Consider the following 16,866-nt stretch of genomic DNA (forward strand, 5'->3'; position numbering starts at 1 on the left):
GCATGGATACATTTCAAGAAGATGCTAAGAGCTTGTCCACTACATGGATTGACTAAGAAAGAGTACATCAACATGTTCTACCGGGGTACTAATCTATTGACAAGACAAACTCTTAATTCCTCTGCGGGAGGAGTGTTTATGTATAAATCACTAAATGCGGCCGAAACCTTGTTGAAAGACATCTCGATTCATACTTACGAATGGACCCCTTCACCTAGAGATTTGCCAATAAAAAGTGTAGCTCAAGTGGAGAGTGACAACGGTCAAATCACGCTTGCAAGTTTGAACAATCAATTTCAATCATACGGGAAGGAGTTGAAAAAGTTGCAACAATCAATAGTCGCGATGCAAGTTGGTTGTGAAAGGTGCGATGACCCATATCTCACAAAGAATTGTCCTCAAATCAACCAATGCAACCATATTGATTTAGACGATATTCCCATGAATTCGGATGCTCATGTCAACTATGTGAGTAATCAAAATTATCAAAGGGGTGGATCATCAAACCAAGGCAACAACTCTTATCAATCGAATCAAGGCTACTACAACCCTAACCAAAAACAAGTATCGTTCAACACTCAAAACAACCCACCACTCGGATTTACAAATCAAAACCGAAATCAAGGTTACAACCCAAACTATTACCAAAACCGAAACAACAATTACCAATCACAAAACAACCAATCCTATAACAACCAACCTTATACCAACCAAGGAAATCAAAGCTATCAATACTAAGGTTATAGTCAACCACAAAATAACCAAGGTTACAATCAACAACATCAACAAAACACTCAACAATCCCAACCTTCAAAGAGTCTAGAAGAAATCATGCAAAATTACATAAAGAAGGCAGAAACTACCGAGGCATTTTTGTTAAAGGAGAATGAGTTCTTGAAGCAAAAATTGAAGCACCAACAAGCATTATTTCAAAACCTTGAGAGTACCGTTGGAAGACTTTCAAACCAAGTTTCCGAAAGACCTCAAGACACTTTACCATCAAACACTCAAGTCAACCCCAACAACAATTACAACAATAACCGAAATAACCAAAACCAACACAACAACAACACAAGAACCATCCCTATTGAAAACGTAAAACAAATTGAGATTGTCAATGCCATTTCAACAAGAAGCGGTTTAACTTATGAAGAACCACAAATCCCAACACCCCCAACCCAAACACCAAACCCTATAACACCTACTTCACAAACCGTCAAGAATGAGCCAAGTGTTAATGAGGAGTCGCAAGAAGCAAGGGTTGAAAAGAGTAAACCGCTGAAGGTTAAGGGTAGAAAGAATGAAGGAGCACCTTTGGGGAAGTACAAGGAACCGATTCCATACCCACAAGCTTTAAGGAAGGAAAAAGTTGAAACTCAATGAAGGGACTTCATGGAAATGATGAAACGAGTTCATGTCAACATGCCGCTCATCCAAGTGCTTAAGGGCATGCCTAATTATGGGAAGTTTATTAAAAATCTTTTATCTTCAAAAGGCAAATATGAGGAGGTATCGGCCACATTTCTCATAGAGTAATGTTCGGCCAATTTTCCAAAGCAAAAGATGCCTCCCAAATTGGGTGATCCGGGTCGTTTTGTAATCCCATATAACATGGGCAGGTCGGAAGTGTATAATGCACTTGTCGACTTGGGGGCTAGTGTAAATCTTATGCCCTATTCAATTTATAAAAAGTTAAATCCCAGTGAACTAAAAACGACCCGGTTGGTATTAAAAATGGGGAACCAAACGTTTGGTACACCAATCGGCATAGTCGAAGACCTTGTGGTCAAAGTTGGTAATTTAACTTTTCTGGCCGATTTCGTGATCCTCGAAATGAACGAGTATGAACATGTCCCAATAATTTTGGGACGACCTTTTCAAAATACCGCCGATACAATTGTTTACGTACAACAAAATAAATTAAGTATCGGAGTGAAAGACGAAAGACTTGATTTTTATGTGCGTAAAGTTGATAAGAAACCAAATTTGTCAAATGTTGAGTCTTTTTGTCAAATCGAGGTCATGGATTTGTGTGAAGAAAATGAATTAAACGCTTTATTGGCGATCGACACTTTGGATGTTGACCAAATTAATAAAATTGAGGATTTTGATGCTGATAAAGAGTTTGAAATGTTTATGAAATCTTGTGATTAAATTGATTTTGAAAAAGCTTGTGAAGGTATTGTTGATGAGAAAGCTTGTGATTATGTTTTAAGTGACCCCAACATGGTTAAGGAAGTAAATTTGACCTAAATGTAGGGGGGTGTTGTTGGTAAAAAGGTCTTTTCGGGCGAAATTGTGGAATATGTGGTTGAGAAGATGGTTAAACCCGCCCAAGTTCTTAAAAAGGGTGAGAAATTTGTTCTTGAAAAGGTTAAAAAGAAGTCATTGCAAAAACTGGTCTAAAAAGAAAAAGTCAACGTCGATAATCACTATGTGAAACACCAAAGGTTCAAACCGGGTGGCAAAGTCTTATTATCTAATTCCAATTTAAAAAAAATGTCGCCCGGTCGGTCTAAATCAAGATGGCATGGGGCGTTTGTTGTCAAAAAAATATTTGAAGAAGGATTTGTTGAGTTGATTGGAAAGGGAAACCATTTAAAGTTCATGGGGATTGTTTGAAACTCTTCAACGATGAAGTCAAGTCGTTCATGATCGTTTGCATTTCATGTAGAATTGTTTGCTTTTGCGTTTTTGTTAGCTTGCATTGGCATGTAGTTGCATTTCATGCATTTGAAAAATCTGAAAAGACCAAAAACAGTTTATGATTTGGGTAAGAATATGCTTGTTTGAGTTAAAATGCTGAAAAACTACAGTTCATAACCAGGAACGACATTCTTATATTAGAAATGACGTTCTCGATTTAAACTTAAACAGAAGCACTTTCTAGCCATTTTCAGGAACACCATTCTTACTTAAGAACGACGTTCTAGTTTTTGTTAGAACGACGTTATGGAATTGTGGAACTACGTTCCAGTTTCCTGGTAAACTGGAACTACGTTCCAGCATATGAAACGGCGTTCCAGGCCCTGTTTTGAATGTGTTCTGGGGGTTTATTTAAATTACTTTTTCACACTTATATAATTCTCTTACTTCTGACTTACACACTTAAAAACCTGATTTCTTATGTTCAATTCATCTATTTTCTTCAAGGATCTTGCTAATTTATCAACATCAAACATGTTCCAAGTATGATCTTGCACTTATTTCACTTAATTGCACTTATTTGTGAAATTCTCATGCTTTTTACCTTATGTGTCATGCTTATCAATTATGCTAGATCTAAGTTGATTATGATGATATAATTGTTGATTCTAGGTTGCAATGTTGTTAATTTACATGTTTTCCATGTTTAATTGCACAATTTCAACTTTGTGATTCTAGGGTTTTCAAAAATTGGGACTTTTTAAGTTTGGTTGTTTGAGATGAAATTAAGTGTTGTCTAAGGTTGTTTGATAGTTAACCAACGTACTATTGCCATGTACCCTAGAATTTAGTGTTTCTTTCGTTATGGAATTGAAGTTAAGGTTATAGACTTTAGGGTTTGACCAACGTTGACTTTTTGACATTGAAATTGTGATTTGAAGCATGAAACACTCTAGCTAGTGATTTTTATATGTGCTTTCGGTATGCTTGCAAGGTTAATTAGGTTTTCTAGAATTGCACTAATATAGTTTGACCCGAGTTGACCATTGTACCATCGTTGCATATTGATTATTTTAGCCTAAACATGACAATTGTAAAGCTTATGTTAATGGATTAAATGTAGGGGGCGTGTGCCCCATTGTTGTTAAGTGTGGGAAGTTGAATATTTGTTAATGTAATGTTATGAAGTTATGGATGCGTTTTTTGTTTGTTGCATTTGTGTTTTAGGTTATTTATAAAGGCAAAGGAAAGGAGCAAGCATCTGATATTGATGAATGGTTACAAGAGGTTCTTCATGACGAGACTCTAAGGTCTCGAATGCTTAATAGAATTCAAATGCCGCTATGCCCGGCCAAGTACATTGATTAGGATCCATTAGAAATAGCGGGAATGGTTAGTGAGATTTGGGATGCGTTCAAAGTTGAGCACTTTCGTCAAAGCATGTACCCATGGGGACCTTTGCTTGATATCCATGAGGATGTCTACCCCTTGTTAACCCGGGAATTTCTAACAACCTTAAGAGTTAACTTTAGAGTCCATTCTCCGTGGCTAGAAGACTACCTCGCATTTAGGTTAGGAGGGGAGGAATGGCGATTAAGTATGGCACAATTCATGGCAAGTCTAGATCTCTACACGGATACCTCACCCAATGTCACTTTCATGTACTTGTCCAAATGTGAAACGTTCAATCCAAATGAGTTCGATACAAAGAGGGTTTGGCATAAGATTAGTAGTACCGAGTTCACACCATCCAACCAAGTGTCTCACGCACTTTCTAGTCCTAAGCTTAGATGTATTCAAGGGTTTTTGCAAATACGGTTTTCCATCGTGTAGAGGATAAGGATAAGATGAATTTCTCGATATTGGTTAGTTCATAGAGTTCACAAGAGAAAGCATGTTCATGTTCCCAACCTCGTTGCAAGCTACCTCTTCGATGCAATTGGAGACAAATCAAAGCTCCCAAGTGTTGGTGGTCACTATGTAACTCGTCTTGCCAAGTTCTTAAAGGTTGACTTAGATGGGTTTGAGAAGCTTCCAATGACCCGGTTCAGTGTCAAGGAGTACAAAGAAGGGCACATCCTAAGGGGAACTTCGCGCAACTCGATCTCACGTTGTGAAGGTGAAGGAACCTCGACACGTCAAGGTTAAGTGGTAACAAATATCCACCATAATTTATGAAACAATTCTATGATTTAGCTTGTAACTTATATTACTTTGATAATTGTGTGTGAAACTAAGGATCATTAATTTGGTGTGAGGTATTACACTTGTATTGCTACTCTCGCACAATATCACACTATGATTGTAATAACTTTATGATTGCTTGTGGATTTGTTTGTGGTATCTTTTGCTTGTTTGTCAATCTTAGTGGCAAGATACACTCTTTAATGATTGATCCAAGCCTGTCATTAAGTTCAGGCATCAAGCTCATCTACTTGCATTCTTTGGTGACTAAGTATTATCCGATTGATGACAACAAAGATCACTTGATCTACTCCGGTTTTTATTTCTCTTCTCTCTACTATTCTATATCAAAATGCCCCTCATTTTTACTTATTTCATCATTTAAATGCAATGAGAGCATTGCGTCAAACTAAATGCAGGGGGAGAGTTAAAATCTGGGGTCATTTTGAACTTTTCGATTAAACTTGTCACATACACTACAACGATAAAACTTGCAATGTTGATAAAATTTTTGGAACAGATTTTTAACCATTACATTTACTCATATCATAAACACCTAAATGGTTAAAACTTGTAAATTGTTTCAACATCAAGGAAGTAAAGTCTTCCTTTCATACTTTCAACTCTCAAGTGGGAGTAAAGTCTCCCACTTTCAAAAGATTTTTGTGCTCAAATTGATGAAATCAAATGAAAAATCAAAGCTTGTGCATGGAAGTAAAGTCTTTCATGCGGATTCCAAAAACCAAGTATTTAAAGCTCCATGCTTTAACACTTCCAGATGACTCAAGTCCATCCACTTTTAGGGAGTCAAGTCTCCCGAATTTCGAATTACTTGGTGTGAGACACTTCCTAATCCACACCATTTTATATTGACATTGGTTGTATCATCATTTCACGATGTTTCAACCGATGTATCATACCGTGGGAAGAGGAGCCTCGAGCTTCACAATGCGCTTTCCTTTTTAGGAGCAATTGCTTCGTGCTAGTGTTGCTAGACAACACACACCCTAGCCAAAAGCTATGGCACCTTTGTTCGATCAATTATGGAGGGGTAGTTTCTACTTCCTACCCTTTCTCAATATAAGCATAAAAGCTTTTTATGTGGGAAGTAGCCGAGTGAATAAAAGCCTTGAGCTTTGACACTCCCGGGAGAGTCGAATCCTCCCATTTGTTATTTTGGAAGTCAAGTCTTCCAAACTTGGAAGTAAAATCTTCCAAGTTAAGTTGTGTAACAAAAGACCTAAGCTTGGAAGTAAAGTCTTCCAAGTATCGCGCAATGGACCCACCGTTAATCTCACCCCCGAGGTAGTTACTTCTCCATCGCTATTGGCACCGAGTAGTATGTTTACCGGGGGAGTAGCTACCCGTGCGACCGTCCCACCACCGGGGTGGCTTGTATGCACACAACCTTATGAGCCCAAGATAGTTAGTGTCTCATCACCTTCAACACAAGAAGGTGGTTCACTTCGGTGATATTCTGGGGCATTAACTATCCGTGCAGTTGTCCCAAAACCGGGATGGCTTTGGAATGCACAAAGCTTTTAATCCATAAATTTTTTGAAAAACTTGTCTAGTTTCACAACTTGATTCATTTTCCCTTTTCAAAAACAAAAATGGTTTTCTTAAAGACTTGTCTTCCTTCAGTCTAAAACGTTTTTCTTGGAGGATTCATGTGACTTGGCGCTCCATTGTACCAATACGAAGCTTGCGGGCAATCCTTGACTTGGTGGTGATGAATTTGGGGTGGAAAGGTGAAGTTTTTACTTATGGTGATTTGAGGAATGCTCCTAGAAAGGTTTGCACTAAAAATCTCGAATCTTGATATGTTTACTCTTAATTGCAAATCTTGTGGATATTTGAGCCTTTTTAGGGAGCATGTTGTTTGATCGTTTATTTCAAGATGAATGAATATGTGTATATGTTTAGCCTAGGCTTGAATTTGTTTGATTTGAGGATGTTTGAAGATTTGGAGCTTGATTTAGAATAGTGATATGTAATTTTGAGGTTCAATTGAAGATTTGGTCAAGAATTGCCACCCCCACCATTGCCCATATGATGAATTATAGAGGTTTAAAGCTTGATGTTTGAGTTTTTGCAGGTGTTTGGAAGAAGAAGAAGAAGAAGAAGAAGAAGAAGAAGAAGAAGAAGAAGAAGAGATGAGGTTATGCTTGGTCCTAAGCAAATGCAACTATTTGGAGATCACTCTAGCCATCAAGTGCGCATTCATGAAGGTATCAATTGTTACCCAAACTTTTGCACTTTGGAATTGATCATCTTATTGCTCTTTATCTCCAAGACTTGTTTATTGTTATGCTTGCTTGAGGACAAGCAAGGTTCAAATGTAGGGGGTTTGATATTGCTCATCCACGCTATGTTTCTCACGCAATATCTACCTCATTTTACTAGATTTTCATTTCCAAAGTACTCGAAAAGCTATGATCTTGGGTTTAATCGCGTTCTGAGTGCTATTGCAGTTCTAAGTGTAAATTTGGTGTAAAATTGACCAAAGTGTTCAAATGTATCAAAAAAACTGCAAAGTGCTCAACCTGGCAACAAGAACGAAGTTCCATCATCAAAGAACGTCATTCCATATTCAAGAACACAGTTCCAAAGCCAAGAATGACGTTCTACCTGGGAAATTCACAAAGGAAATGGAAACATAAAAAGATGGCATTTGGGGCACGATTCAGGAACGACGTTCTTAGTTAAGAAGGACGTTCCACATTTAAGAGCCCAGGAACGACGTTCCTGAAAGAGGAACGACGTTCCTCTGTATTTTCTGGGCAGTTTTTGAAGAGTATAAATAGAAAGAGATGAAGGGTTTTATTATAGATCACATTCAATAGAATAGTAAATTCGTGGTGGCTGATCAAATTAGGGTTTGATAGTTATTTTATTGAGTTTTCCATCAAGTTTTCATTATCTAATTCATTCCACATCAAGGATTTGAAGATTGAATCAAGATCTAGGGCTTGTTCTTCATCTTCTTCATCTTCTTCATCTAGTCACTTTTGTAATTTCTTAAGTTTGTTACAATTTACTCTTGTTTATTGCTTAATGATGTTTAGATTTACTATTATAGCTTGTATTGATCTTGTTCTAGCCATGATTGGCTAGATTTTATTATGTGCACTTCTTTATGAAGCTTGATAGCTAAGGATTGTTCATATCTATCTTATTGATTGTGTTTGGATGAATACTCGAGTTGATAATTGTGGTTTGTCATTAGAATTAGTCACAAGATCCTTTATTATGCTTGTTTTAGACTTGACTTTGATTATATGAGTTGTGTAGCATTCAAAGGGATTTGATTAGTGAAGCAACTTGTACTTCAACACTTATGTGACACCCCGTACAAAACCATCATGTACGAATCGTCAACAACAGGTCCATTACACGGTATAATACTACATGCTGTTTTAAAACAAGTTTTGTGTGATGCCCCGTACAAAACCATCGTGTACGAATCATCAACAACAGGATCATTACAAGGTTAAGTACTATATGCTGTAATTAAAGAAGTTGCATTCATGATAAAAAGGTGATGTCATAACCGACATCAAATGTTTTACATTTCAAAAGCATGCTTCACTAAGTAGAAGCAAATAATAAGTGTATGTGACCACAATGGTCGTTACAAGTCATAGTTCAAAAGTACGAATGTTTGAATGCAAAGTAAAGTAGTTCATGCGTGGACAACTCTAAGCAGCGGGTTCTACAGCACGACTAGTACACAGCGGAAGCAACCTCAAGCACCTGAGAAATACATGCTTAAAAACGTCAACACAATGGTTGGTGAGCTATAGTTTAAGTATAACAGTATGTAAGGTAGGCCACGAGATTTCAGTGCTACAAAGAGCGTTTCAAAACAGTATGATAAAGTATATGTTAACCGTGGGCACTTGGTAACTAACTTAACGTTTAAAATACCCCCTGAAAGTACACTTGGCGAGTGCGTATGTTTACGAAGTATTAAACACTCGTTGACTGCTAGCGCGACTAGCCCGAGTGGGGATGTCAAACCCTATGGATCCATATCTAAGATTCGCGTTCACGGTTCAAACACCAATGATTAAACGTTACCGAGCTAAAGGGAATGTTTCTGCCGTTATATAACCCACACATATATAAAGTTTAAGTACTCATGCCTAGTATGTATGTGACGATCGCTCCAAATCCATATGGACGAACACGTCATTCATTGATTTCATTGCGAGGTATTTGACCTCTATGTGATACATTTTGTAACATTGTATTCGTTTGAAAAGGTATTTCATAAATGAATATATAAATTCCAGGTTTTTAACATCTGATGATTCCTACGTATAGACAATCACCATTTAAATGGTTTACAATAATACATCTGTTGACAATACAGTCAAAATAAGATACATGGTAATGGTTTGGTGAATGCAAGTTTCTTGTATATAGCATGTATGACTCCAAGCACATATCTTGTATCACGTATAAGCAAACAGCGGAAGACTTCTAGAAACCTGAGAATAAACATGCTTCAAGTGTCAACACAAAGGTTGGTGAGTTCATAGTTTTAATATTACACATAATCCGTATATCAATGTGGATTACAAAAGTTCAGTTGTTTTATTCAAAACGTTTATCAATAGGTTTTATATAAAAGGTGGATCACAAGATTTCAGTTGTTTCATTCGAAACGTTTATCAATCGGTTCTACAAAATTGAGCACCCTGGTAACTAAACTTTAATGTTTATATAATTTGTACCCTTTGTATAATCATCTTAATAATACACGCAAACCAACGTGTACGCTTCTCAAATAGCATACGTCCGTTAAAAGGCTAGCGCTCTAGCTCGGACGGGGATATCAAGCCCTATGGATCCATATACTACTACTCGCGCCCACCAGTTCTTATAACCGGCAGTTACTAGTTACCAAAGCTAAGGGATTTTCGGTTCAAACTCAGTATAGAATTTAGTATGTACTTGTATCCATTGTGTTTAAAATAAAGTGCATGTATTCTCAGCCCAAAAATATAGATTGCAAAAGCAATTAAAAAGGGAGCAAATGAAACTCACGCATATAAATATTGTATATCGGTTAATAAAGCATTTGCATGTATTCTCAGCCCAAAAATGTAGAGAGTAAAAGGGATCTTATGAAACTCACGCATATAAATATTGTATATCGGTTAATAAAGCATTTGCATGTATTCTCAGCCCAAAAATGTAGAGAGTAAAAGGGATCTTATGAAACTCACAGTTTAATATTGATATACAATATTGCAGGAAAGCACGTAGACGCATCGGAGATGATAAACACGAGGTTTGATTCACAAAAATACCCCCGAACATTACCCATAATTTCCTTGGCAATAACTCATATTTTCCTTAGCTCTTTCCCGCTCGAAAACATATTTTGAAAATTACTTGGACAGCACTCCGTCGTAATATTTTTTGTACATTATTATTTTTGTATCGCAAAAATAATAACACTAATAATAATAAAAAATAATAAGATTAATAATAATCTTATTAATAATAATAATAATAATAATAATAATAAATAATAAATAATATTACGGAGTATATATATATTTGTGTATGTGTGTGATTTAAATCGAGCGAAAACACTGAAATTTATAGATGTGGCCTGAAATCTGGAGTCATGCGACTCGCATGGAAATGGCCTTCTGGCCATGCGACTCGCATGAGGACCAGGGACAGCTCACATTGTTTTGGCTCCTAGCTTGTCGACATAATTAAATATTAATATAATATATATAATTTAAATAATTAATTATATATTATATTAAATTCACGTGCATAGTTGACTTGTAATTTTTGTTCCGATAAGTCGTACGTCATCACTCGACTTATGTCCCGGTTCTGGTTTTTCGAATGTCCTTTCGTACGCTGAGAAAACTTGCATTTTACGTTTCGTGACACGTACCTTTGTCAAGATATAGCCTTAAGTTATCCATAAACTATACCACTCATAGTATATCTTAAACTTTCGAGTATTTTGGTCATTTACTTCTATAAATCATCGTCTCGTTATTTGTTAAAAATACATTTTAAAATAGTGTTTTACTGTAGCAATTCACTGTAGCAAAGTCAATTTCACTGTAGCAAATAGTGATTTTCGAAAACACTGTAGCATTTTGAGTAATGTGGCAATTTGAAAACACTGTAGCAAATTAGTGTTTAACTGGTTCATCTTAAACGCTTTAGTTAACTTATCTAAATATCAATTGAATCAATAAACGAATGTTACTATCGTTTATTATATATATGTATATATCTTTTTAATATACATAAATCAGTTTTTAAATACACATTGGACGTTATTTATAAATAAATTTTAATAATAAATATTTCAACTTATCATACCAATAAGTTTAATGTACGGTATCAAACAATTAATACATTGTTACCTTTTCATGTTATAGTATATATGTATCTTTTTACATATAATTGTTCGCGAATCGTCGAAAACAACCGAAGGTATTTAAATATATAAAAGTAATTCAAAAATTTTGAGATTCAGTTTTACAGACTTTGCTTATCGTGTCGGAAATGTTAATCATACAAAGATTAAGTTTAAATTTAGTCGAAATTTCTGGGTCATCACAATGTAAAACATAAAATCCGCATGTATTCTCAGTTCCCAAAATAAGTTAAAGTAAAAAGGGAATGCTATAACTCACAATGATATGTAGCGGTAAAGTAGTAGTCGGGAAAGGTGTGCAAGTAAATGGTCCGAAGTCCTCAACCTAAGTCAAATAGTACTAAGTCAGTAAATCGTCTTAATAGGTTTAAAAATATGTAATTAAGGTCTTAAGGGTCATCATCATTCATCATCAAACAAAAGGCGTAAAGTAAGTTTCGTTTATGAAAGTAGTTTTCAACAAAGTCTGACTTCAGTCAGTCGCCACGGCCTCTACCCTTACTGAATTAAGGTGAGACCAGTGGCCACGGCTCCGTCTATGAGTCCCTTAAGTGTGGTAAAATTTACAGAAGCAAACTCGTTTTGGTTTGACCGTGGCGACGGTCTAAGTGCGAGTAGGTCAGAAATTTCTGCACAACGTTAAAGGACATAGTAACGATCGGAGGGCCATAAATCCTAAACCATAACTCGGATTAAGACGAGTCCTATATGAAAAGTTATCTAATCGAAAAGTTCTATCTAAAAATCAAGGTTAGAACAGCCCAGGTCTACTGATCTGTTCCATAAGCATCAGGTCAGTAGGTTTTGGACAGAACAGTGAGTTTATAAGGGTTCCTGTGGTCTTGGTGCTTGATGTTCATCATGGTTCTCATCCTTGATGCATATAGCTTCAAGTGTACAACTCATTGATGTATCTACATCATCTTAACCAAGTCTTGACCATCATAACTCTAGTGCAAGTCTAAGACATGAAGCACAACTCACTTAAGAGTTGTATGAAGTTTGATGAACCAAAGTTACATCAAAGTCTTAGATCTAACACATACATGAACTTTAAAAGAAATATTGAACTATAAACTTGAAAGTTAATTAACTAATCAAGATCATAAGTAGTAGAACATAGTTCTTAGTTTGATCTTGAAGATCCAAGACTCAAAAGTCTAGATCCAAAGTTATATTTAAAGAAAACTTATTTGTGTGTTCTTGAACTTCCAACGTTAACTTAATTTGTTCAAGAGATATGAGATCAAGACTAACTTGTAGTACTTGACCATATAAACTAACTACATGAAATTAAAGTGCATAAATTGAAGAAGTAAACTTAAATAAACAAGAAAAGGTTCATGGTTGTTCATACTTTAAAGATTCAAACCAAGGTTTGATCTTTAGAAAGTAAACTTTAAAGTTTACTTCATGAACTTCAAGTATGAGTTTAATCAACACATGAACTTGCAATCTTTTAAGAAAGTATATGTAGAATCATAACTAGTAAGTTATGTTCTTGAGTGTTCTTGCAATTACAAGATAAAAGAAGAATCTAACTAGAAAGTTGATTCTTGTAACAAGTATGTAACAACAACAAGTAAGTAAACAACTATAACTAACAAGTAATCAAACAACAAAGATGATGATGATTTAAGGTGTATAAATTCAGTTTTGTAAGAAAAGAAAAGGAAGAAAAGAAGTTCATAATGCTTACAATCTAGAGAGAAAAAGAGAGGAAAAGTTGAGAGGATTTTGTGTGTGTTTTTGAGAGAGAAATGCAAATGAATGAAGTGATGAATAATGAAATCAAAACTCCCCATATGGAGCCTCAATCCCACGGTTTTGCTGCAGCAAAAATGGAGGGAGAAGTTTGTTTGTTGGATACTTGGATGAAAAGCTTACAAAAGATGGATATTAAGGGTGCATGCATGGGGAAGGTGTGCAACTAGATTCCAAGTCTTCTTTAACTAACTAGTTCATGATCTAATTGATACTTACAAGTGAAAGAGTGGCTAGTTAGTCCACTTAAAATGTAGGGTGGGCTTATAAGCCCAAAACCATGAGTCCATTAACATTAAACAAAGCCCAAGTTCAATAAATCACAAGTTAAACCAATTAAAGCCCAAGTAACTAACTAATAGCCTTAGTTAATTAAAATGATTAATAAATTTAATCATGAATGTAAATAATATCTAAAAATATTATTCGTGAAAGTTCCGGGTGTCACAAAGACGTTTCGGGCCATTAAAGTCAAGTTCGGGCAATCATGGCAACATGTAAATGTAATAACGTACATTCGTTTAATCACACGTATTAATAATAATAATTATTAATAAATAAATGTTGGAAATTCCAGGGTCGTTACATTACCCACCTGTTAAAGAAAATTTCGTCCCGAAATTTAAGCTGAGGTAGATGGAGGAGTCGGGAAAAGGTGAGGATACTTTCGCATCATTTGATCCTCTCGTTCCCAAGTAAACTCAGGTCCTCGTTTGGCATTCCATCGTACCCGTACAATTGGAATCTTGTTGCATTTCAAATTTTTGATCTCACGATCCATAATTTCAACAGGTTCCTCCACAAAGTGGAGTTTGTCGTCAATAGTAATTACTTCCAATGGTATGATAAGTTCGGGTGCAGCAAGACACTTCTTCAAGTTCGATACATGGAAGGTAGGATGAACTGAGCTCAATTGTGCTGGTAGATCCAAACGGTATGCAACTGGTCCAACACGTTCCAAGATCTCGAAAGGACCAATGTATCGTGGGTTCAACTTTCCACGTTTTCCAAAATGGATCACACCTTTCCAAGGTGCAACCTTCAACATTACACAATCACCAACATTAAATTCAAAGTCCTTACGTTTAAGATCGGCATAACTCTTTTGGCGATCACGGGCAGTCTTAAGTCTAGCTTGAATCTGAGCAATCTTCTCCGTGGTTTCGTGGACTACCTCGGGTCCGGTGATTTGCTTTTCGCCTACTTCGGCCCAACAAATAGGAGATCGGTACTTACGGCCATACAATGCTTTAAAAGGTGCAGCATTAATGCTAGAGTGATAACTGTTGTTGTACGAGAATTCGGCGAGTGGCAAATGTCTTTCCCAGGCCTTTCCAAAATCAATGACACATGCACGCAGCATGTCCTCCAAGGTCTGAATCGTTCGTTCACTTTGCCCGTCAGTCTGAGGATGATAAGCAGTACTCATGTCAAGACGAGTTCCCATGGCTTCTTGCAAGGAACGCCAAAATCTAGAAGCAAAATGGGGATCGCGGTCGGAGATGATCGATAAAGGTACACCATGACGAGATATAACCTCTTTGATGTAAAGTTGAGTAAGTCTCTCCATTGTATCAGTTTCCTTCATCGCTAGGAAGTGTGCAGATTTAGTAAGGCGGTCAACAATAACCCAAATGGTATCGTATCCGCCCACCGTCTTCGGCAGCTTAGTAATGAAATCCATTGTGATCCTTTCCCACTTCCATTGTGGGATCTCCGGCTGTTGGAGTAACCCAGAAGGCCTCTGATGTTCGGCCTTAACTTTCGAACAAGTCAAACACTTCCCAACATAAGTTGCAACATCCTTCTTAAGATTCGGCCACCAATACTGTTCCTTAAGGTCGTGGTACATTTTACCCGCTCCAGGGTGAATCGAATATCTCGACTTGTGTGCTTCATCAAGTATTAGGTTCCGTAGATCTCCATAAAGAGGTACCCAAATTCTTCCGGCATAACATCGGAGTCCAGACTCCCTAACCTCGAATCGAGAGACAAGTATGTTCAGATGTTCGTGAGATATGTTCTCCTCCTTGAGAGCCTCAACTTGGGCTACTCTGATCTGGTTGTTGAGGTTCGAAAGAATGGTGATGTTCAGAGCCCTAACACGAAGAGGTGCCGTCCTCTCCTTTCGGCTTAAAGCGTCAGCTACAACATTGGCCTTGCCAGGGTGATAACGGAGTTCACAATCGTAGTCGTTGAGCGTCTCGATACATTGACGCTGTCTCATATTCAGTTGCTTCTGATCGAAGATGTGCTGGAGACTCTTGTGATCGGTGAAGATAGTGCTCTTAGTTCCATACAAATAATGTCTCCACAACTTGAGCGCAAAGACCACGGCTCCAAGTTCAAGATCATGTGTAGTGTAGTTCCGCTCGTGAATCTTCAATTGGCGGGAGGCATAGGCAATAACCTTTGATCGTTGCATCAGTACACAACCAAAACCACTCTTCGATGCATCACAATAAACAACAAAGTCGTCACTGCCTTCAGGAAGTGATAGGATAGGTGCGGAGGTTAACTTTTTCTTCAAAGTTTGAAATGCTGATTCGTGTGCGGGTTCCCAAGTGAACTTCTTGCCCTTGTGAGTCAGCGCGGTCAAAGGACGCGCAATCAGAGAAAATCCTTCGATGAATCTTCGGTAATAACCGGTGAGACCTAGGAATTGGCGAATATGCGTTGGAGTAGTGGGGGTCTCCCACTTGCTGATGGCTTCAATCTTGGCGGGATCAACTTTGATACCCTGGTCGCTCACAACATGACCCAAAAACTGTACTTCCTTCAACCAAAATTCGCACTTGGAGAATTTGGCGTAAAGTTTCTCTTGTCTTAAGAGTTCAAGCACTAATCGGAGGTGTTGCTCATGTTCTTCTTCGCTCTTAGAGTAGATGAGGATATCATCTATGAAGATGATAACAAACTTGTCCAAGTAAGGCTTGCAGACACGATTCATGAGGTCCATGAACACGGCAGGTGCATTTGTCAAACCGAATGGCATCACGAGGAACTCATAATGACCATAACAGTTTCTGAATGCAGTCTTCATCACGTCACTTTCCTTCGCCCTCAACTGGTGATAGCCGGATCGCAAATCGATCTTTGAATAAACGCTCGATCCTTGTAGTTGATCAAAAAGATCATCAATTCGCGGAAGAGGATACCGATTCTTGATTGTCAATTTGTTGAGCTCACGGTAGTCGATACACATACAAAAGGATCCATCCTTCTTCTTCACAAACAGAACAGGTGCGCCCCAAGGCGAGAAACTTGGTTGGATAAACCCTCGATCTAATAGCTCTTGTAGTTGACTCTGTAATTCTTGCATCTCGGAAGGTGCGAGTCTATAAGGTGCGCGAGCTACAGGTGCAGCTCCTGGCACTAAGTCAATCTGAAACTCTACTGCTCTCTGCGGCGGTAATCCAGGCAATTCCTCTGGGAAGACATCGGAAAATTCGTTCACAATTCGAACGTCGTTCACGCTCTTCACCTCAGTTTCTACTGCTTTCACATGTGCTAGGACAGCAAAACGTCCCTTCTTCATAATCTTTTGCGCTTTCACGCAACTAATGAGGTTCAACTTCGAGGTACATCTCTCTCCATAGATAACCAGTGGTTCGCCATCTCCTTGTGGTATGCGAAGTGCTTTATCTCCACAGATAATATCGGCCTTTATCGTACTCAACCAATCCATACCGACGATTACGTCAAAACTTCCCAGTTTAATAGGTATCAAATCAATTTCGAAATCTGCACCAGCTATGTTGATAATAGCTCCACGACTAATATGGTCAACCTTTTCAAGTTTTCCATTGGCGACCTCGACAAGCATACTTTCTTTTAACGGGACT

The sequence above is a fragment of the Rutidosis leptorrhynchoides genome, chromosome 3 (assembly GCF_046630445.1).
Source record: "Rutidosis leptorrhynchoides isolate AG116_Rl617_1_P2 chromosome 3, CSIRO_AGI_Rlap_v1, whole genome shotgun sequence".
In the NCBI taxonomy this organism is placed as follows: domain Eukaryota; kingdom Viridiplantae; phylum Streptophyta; class Magnoliopsida; order Asterales; family Asteraceae; genus Rutidosis; species Rutidosis leptorrhynchoides.